Below are 6,443 nucleotides of genomic sequence, written 5' to 3' on the forward strand. Positions count from 1 at the left end.
ATTGATGGTATGCTCACCATTAACAAATTCAGTAAAAACTTCCAAGTAATTTAAACATGTATCAGATGTGACCGGCATCTGTGGACCCAGTAGTGGGCTGAATATTTCACATGTGGTACCTCATAAGGTAATTTAAAAGATACCAAGTTATGAAGTTTTAAGATTACTCTGACAGCTATATGGGAATTTCAGAAGGAATCAGTTGTTCCATGGTCTCAGGAATCAGAAAAAGTCCCTATTTATGAATAACCATGATAAAGAGACTGTCAATTCTTTTGTGGTCTTTTGCTTTGAGGACTGTTCACCAGATGTGTGGGATGATGTGGCAGTTTTTAAATGCGTCTACAAATTCTTTGACATTCCTCTCACCAATAAATGCAATCTATGAACTTTCTCCTTAAAAATGGGCTAGCTTTTTCTTCTGCTTCAACCACTGGAATACAGAGGAAATGACACTCCTGAGACTTCCCAGGTGAGGGCGTAAAATGAAGTGTGCTTCCACTGTGCTCACTGAAATACTGGCTTTTGAAAACATCAGCTACCAAGTAAATACTCTATCTGCCCTCATACTTAATGAAGTGTGAGAAAGGTCAAATTCGCCTACATGGAGAGACCGCATGGAGAAGCCCTATGGTGACATATAGGAATTGAGAAAGAGGGAGAGCTGCCTGGCCAGTCTCTAGCTATTCCAGCCTCTCTTACTACTCTGCCCTGCACTGCCCCTGTCTCCCACCCCAATTCTGGTGCAGTTCCAGCCATCAACACATGAGAAACTGTAGAGCCAGGACTGCCCAGACAGCTCTTCCCAAACTTCCGGCTCAGAGGATGATATATTACATAGCAACAGTAACCAAAACATATAAAAACTTTTTAGTTAAAAACTTTGGCCAGGGGTAGGTATTGAAAATTTTCAAATACATTCTAGAGGTCATATAATGAACTTTCATGTATAATTACCCAGATTCAACACATTAAAATTTTTCCCACACTTGCTTCACTTGTTCTCCCCATTTTTTCCTTTGCTGAAATATTTTAAACTTAATCACAGATATTGTCATGTCAAGTGTCATATGATGCTTCAGTGTGTGTGCGTGTGTTCAGTTACCCCGTTGTATCCAGCTCTTTGCAGACGCATGGACTGTGGCCCAGCAGGCTTCTCTGTCCATGGGATTTCCCAGGCAAGAATACTGGAGTGAGTAGTTATTTCCTCTTCCAGGGTATCTTCCCAACCCAGGATCAAACCCGCTTCTCCAGCGTCTCCTGCATTGCAAGTGGATTCTTTTAGCACTGAGCCATTGGGGAAGCCTGATGCTTCAGTAAGAATATCTTTAAAAACAGACATTTTCTTACATAACCAATATGTCATTATCACACTTAACAAAATTAACAATAATTTTCTGGGATCATTTAAAATCTAGAGCATAATCAAATGTGATGATTGCCTCAAAAACATGATTTTACATGATTTCTTAGAATAATGATACAAATAATGTCTACACACAGTGTTTGGTTGCTGTGCCTCTTTGCCTCTTTTTGTCTAAACAGTCACTCCCACTCCTCCCCTTTCCCTTCTGCCATTAACTAGTTGCAGAAATTAGATAAGCAGTCTCAGGAATGTTTGTTTCCTTGCAGTGTCATTTAACTGGCTCCTTTATCCCCTGTAGTCCTATAAATTAAAGTTAGATCAAAAGGACTGATTAGATTCTGAGTCAATTTTTTGCCCTCCACAGGGATACTTGATAAGTATTGTATTGTTAGCAATGTATCACTTCAGGAGGCATGCAATATCTGGTTGTTCCATCTTTTTTACTCTTGGCCATGCCACCAGGCTTATGGAATCTTAGTTCCCTGACCAAGGATCAAACCTGTGCCTCCTACAATGGAAGCATAGCATTCTAACCACTGGATCACCAGGGAATTCTCTGGTTGTTTCACTTTTAGTGATGCTAAGATTGATCCCAGCTGAGCTATTTAAAATCCTAAAAGATGATGCTGTTAAAATGCTGTACTCAATATGTCAGTAAATTTGGAAAACTCAGCAGTGGACACAGAACTGGTAAAGGTCAGTTTTCATTCCAGTCCCAAAGAATAACAATGCCAAAGAATGCCCAAACTACTGTATAATTGTGCTCATTTCACATGCTAGCAAGGCAATGCTCAAAATCCTTTAAGATAGGCTTCAACAATACATGAACCCAGAACTTCCTGATGTACAACCTGGATTTAGAAAAGGCAGAGGAACCAGAGATCAAATTGCCAACATTCGTTGGAACATAGAAGAAGCAAGGGGATTTCAAAAAAACATCTGTTTCTGCTTCATTCACTCTGCTAAAGCCTTTAACTGGGATACAAGACCACCTTACCTGCCTCCTGATAAACCTCTATGCAGGTCAAGAAGTAACAGAACTGAATATGGAACAATGGATTGGTTCAAAATTGAGAAAGGCGTACAACAAGGCTGTATTGTCACCCTGCTTATTTAACTTCTATGCAGAGTACATCATGAGAAATGCCAGACTGGACAAAGTAAAAGCTGGAATGAAGATTGCCAGGAGAAATATCAGCAACCTCAGTTGTGCAGATTATACCATTCTAAGGTAGAAAGCGAAGAGGAACTAAAGAGCCTTTTGATGAGGGTGAAAGAGGAATGAAAAGCTGGCTTAAAACTCAACATTCAAAAAACTAAATCATGGCATCTGGTCCCATCACTTCATGGGAAATAGATGGGGAAACAGTGGAAACAGTGTCAGACTTTATTTTGGGGAGCTCAAAAATCACTACGGATGGTGACTGCAGCCATGAAATTAAAAGACGCTTACTCCTTGGGAGGAAAGTTATGACCAACCTAGATAGCATATTCAAAAGCAGAGACATTACTTTGCCAACAAAGGTCCGTCTAGTCAAGGCTATGGTTTTTCCAGTGGTCATGTATGGATGTGAGAGTTGGACTGTGAAGAAAGCTGAGCACCTAAGAATTGATGCTTTTGAACTGTGGTGTTGGAGAAGACTCTTGAGTCCCTTGGACTGCAAGGAGATCCACCCAGTCCATTCTAAAGGAGATCAGCCCTGGGTGTTCTTTGGAAGGAATGATGCTAAAGCTGAAACTCCAGTACTTTGGCCACCTCATGCGAAGAGTTGACTCAATGGAAAAGACTCTGATGCTGGGAGGGATTCGGGGCAGGAGGAGAAGAGGACGACAGAGGATGAGATGGCTGGATGGCATCACCGACTCGATGGATGTGATCATCATCATTTTGAGTGAACTCTGGGAGTTGGTGATGGACAGGGAGGCCTGGCGTGCTGCGATTCATGGGGTCACAAAGAGTCGGACACGACTTGAGCGACTGAACTGAACTGATAGTATATTTTAAATAGTTTCAATATAATAATAACAATTTTGCGTCTAACAAGTAAATGCATAATGCAGTTTGTGTTTTCTTTGTACCTTTATTTGTTCTTAGAACATGTTCTGTTAAGGTATACTGTTGAAATAATTATTTTTCTTGTATCTTTTTAGTTGTTACTTTGTGTTACTGATTTGATATTGAGTTTATTTGTTTTGATTCATTAATTTACTTCATGTGAGTTTGGTTTGTTTATTTCAGTCTGTTTTTAATTTTTATAGATCGATTTAAATTTTCTTTTTCAAATATGTTAAATATTTATGTACATTACATGGCTAAACTATATAACAAGATACTTTCAGAGAAGTAATTTCATTTCTTTTCCCACCACCCTGTTCATTCCTTTTTGAGATAATCATTATTAGGTAGGGTTTGAATGTTAGGTTTTTAAAAGATTTTCATTTATTTACTTGCTTTGAAACACTAGGAGAGATGGCAATTAGACTTCAGGCTGATTTACTACAGGAATTCTTAGGATCATAACAGCTGTAGATTGAGGAATAATTAGTCTCTAAATGAAGCAGTCTTCATAAAAACAAGTCATTTTTGCCTTTGTCTCATTGCTTCCCTGTCAGTCTTTTTTGAAGTGGAAAAGTAATTCTCTGCTTCTCTTCTCAGTGGTCATTTGCCCCAGGTGCTGTGTATCATGAAGCCAAAAGATTTTTTTTAATGGTTAGAAAATAGAATTCATAATAGCATTCCATTATATATATGCTTGCAAGAGGAAAATTTGTGATATGATATAGTAAAATATTAATGTTATGTGTTTGTGAAGAATGAAATTTCCAATGATTTTTTTCATTTTTACCTATATTTCCTAACTTTCTATAGTGATGACATACATACACAGTATGTATGTATGTATGGTTAGTTAGTATATATGTATGTATGGTTAGTTAGAATGTATGTATGTATGTATGGTCAGTATGAGATGGTTGGATGGCATCACCGATTCAATGGACATGAGTTTGGGTAAACTCCGGGAGTTGGTGATGAACAGGGAGGCCTGGCGTGCTGCAGTTCAGGGGGTCGCAAAGAGTCAGACATGACTGAGTGACTGAACTGAACTGAACATACACAGTAGTAAAGAAAATGTGATTACCATTATATAAAATATTTTAAAAATCACTTTAAAATGAATACATAAATTATTGCCATTGTTGTGTTAGTCACTCAGTTGTGTCTGACTCTTTTAGCCCACCAGGCTCCTCTGTCCATGGAATTCTCCAGGCAAGAATACTGGAGTGGGTAGGCATTCCATTCTCCAGGGGATCCTCGAGACACAGGGATCTTACTTGAGTTTCCTGCATTGCAGGTGGATTCTTTACTGTCTGAGCCACTAGGGAATCCCCAAATTATTGTCACCAGTATAGAATTTTTGTTTTGGATGATGAAACATTTCTATAAATGGATTGTGGTGATGGTTGCACAACATTGTGAATGTAATTAATGTCAGTGAATTGTAATCTTAAAAATAGTTAAAATAGGAAGTTTTATGTATATTTTACTACAATAAATAAATAAATGGGGTAAAAAAAATATTACTCCAGATTATCTCTAGTCATTAAATTAAACTTACTAAATACCATGATCTTATCATACTTATGTTCTGTTAACAGGTATCCAAAGCATGATTACTTGCTTGGTATCTAGGAGAAATAAATATAAACTAATACTAAGGGACTGAATAGGATTTTATACACAATAAGTCATTTAATATTCTCAAAAGTCCCTGAGATAGTACCATTATTGTCTCCATTTTGAATGTGAAGTTAAGGCTCAGAAAGCTGAAGTCATTTATAAAAGATCACTCAGATAGTAAGTAACAAAATCAAGGCTTGATCCAAGGTCTATTTGACACCCAATCACTGCCCTTCATACCACGTGATAACAGTTTGACTCTACTAGCTCTGCATTGCCATATGGAACTTACAACACAGCATCTCTGTGGTTATAAAAAGTCTTTCAAAACTTTCCAGCTATAAGTTTACTTAAGAAGTCTCCCACGTTTACTTTATTAAGCTTTTGTGTTTCTGCTATGTTTAAAATTGGTTAATTGAGCTTTCATGGAAATCATTGCCGTGATTATAATTATTTTTATAGTCATGTCAAATAATGATAATCATGGTACACTTACTCTATTTCTGTTAGAGAAAATGTCGACAAGAAGGTACAATTTAGGATTCTGAACACATTTTTTCCAAGGTGGAGTCAGCAGTTTTCTGGAAATGTTGGAGAAAAAAAATCACGTCATTATTTTTCTATACCCAGTACCTTCTGCGTCTCCAGGGTCTAGGGAGAGGACCAGGGTTCAGGTTAGGCCTGAGTTTAAGAAACATAGCGCGGATGGACCTGGAGATTACTAAGAAAAGAAAATCAGAAGGATAAATACCATACGATATCTCTTGTATGTGGAATCTAAAATGTGACACCAATGAACATATCTATGAAACAAAACAGATTTATAGACATAGAGATTAGATTTGTGGTTGCCAAGTGGGAGGTGGGATGGGAGAGGGAAGGACTGGAAGTTTGGAATTAGCAGATACAAACTTTTATATATAGGATGGATAAACAACAAGGTCCTATTTAGCACATGGAACTCTATTACAATATCCTGTGATAAAACTTAATGGAAAACAATATGAAAAACATATTAACATATGTATAACTGAGTCACTTTGCTGTACAGCAGAAACAAAACATTTTAAATCAACTATATATACATCAATAAATTAAACAAACAAACATAGTCAACTCACATATTCTCCTTCCAACTTAGAAGCTTAAATTGAGGTTTGTTAGCATATTCCCAGGGCAACACGCTGGCTCTAAAACCTACTCCCTACTTCTTGCTCCTACTCCAAAATCATCAGATGTGAGTTCCGGTTAAGAGTTTGTAAAATGTGGGCCCCCTCTTTTTTTTTTTTTTCCAGGCATGGCTTAGTGCTCCTGAGATGGGGATTCAATGAGTCGGGAAGATCCCCTGGAATAGGAAATAGCTACCTACTCCAGTATTCTTTCCTGGAACATCCCATA

This window comes from Bos indicus, chromosome 20 (genome assembly GCF_029378745.1).
Source record: "Bos indicus isolate NIAB-ARS_2022 breed Sahiwal x Tharparkar chromosome 20, NIAB-ARS_B.indTharparkar_mat_pri_1.0, whole genome shotgun sequence".
Lineage (NCBI taxonomy): Eukaryota > Metazoa > Chordata > Mammalia > Artiodactyla > Bovidae > Bos > Bos indicus.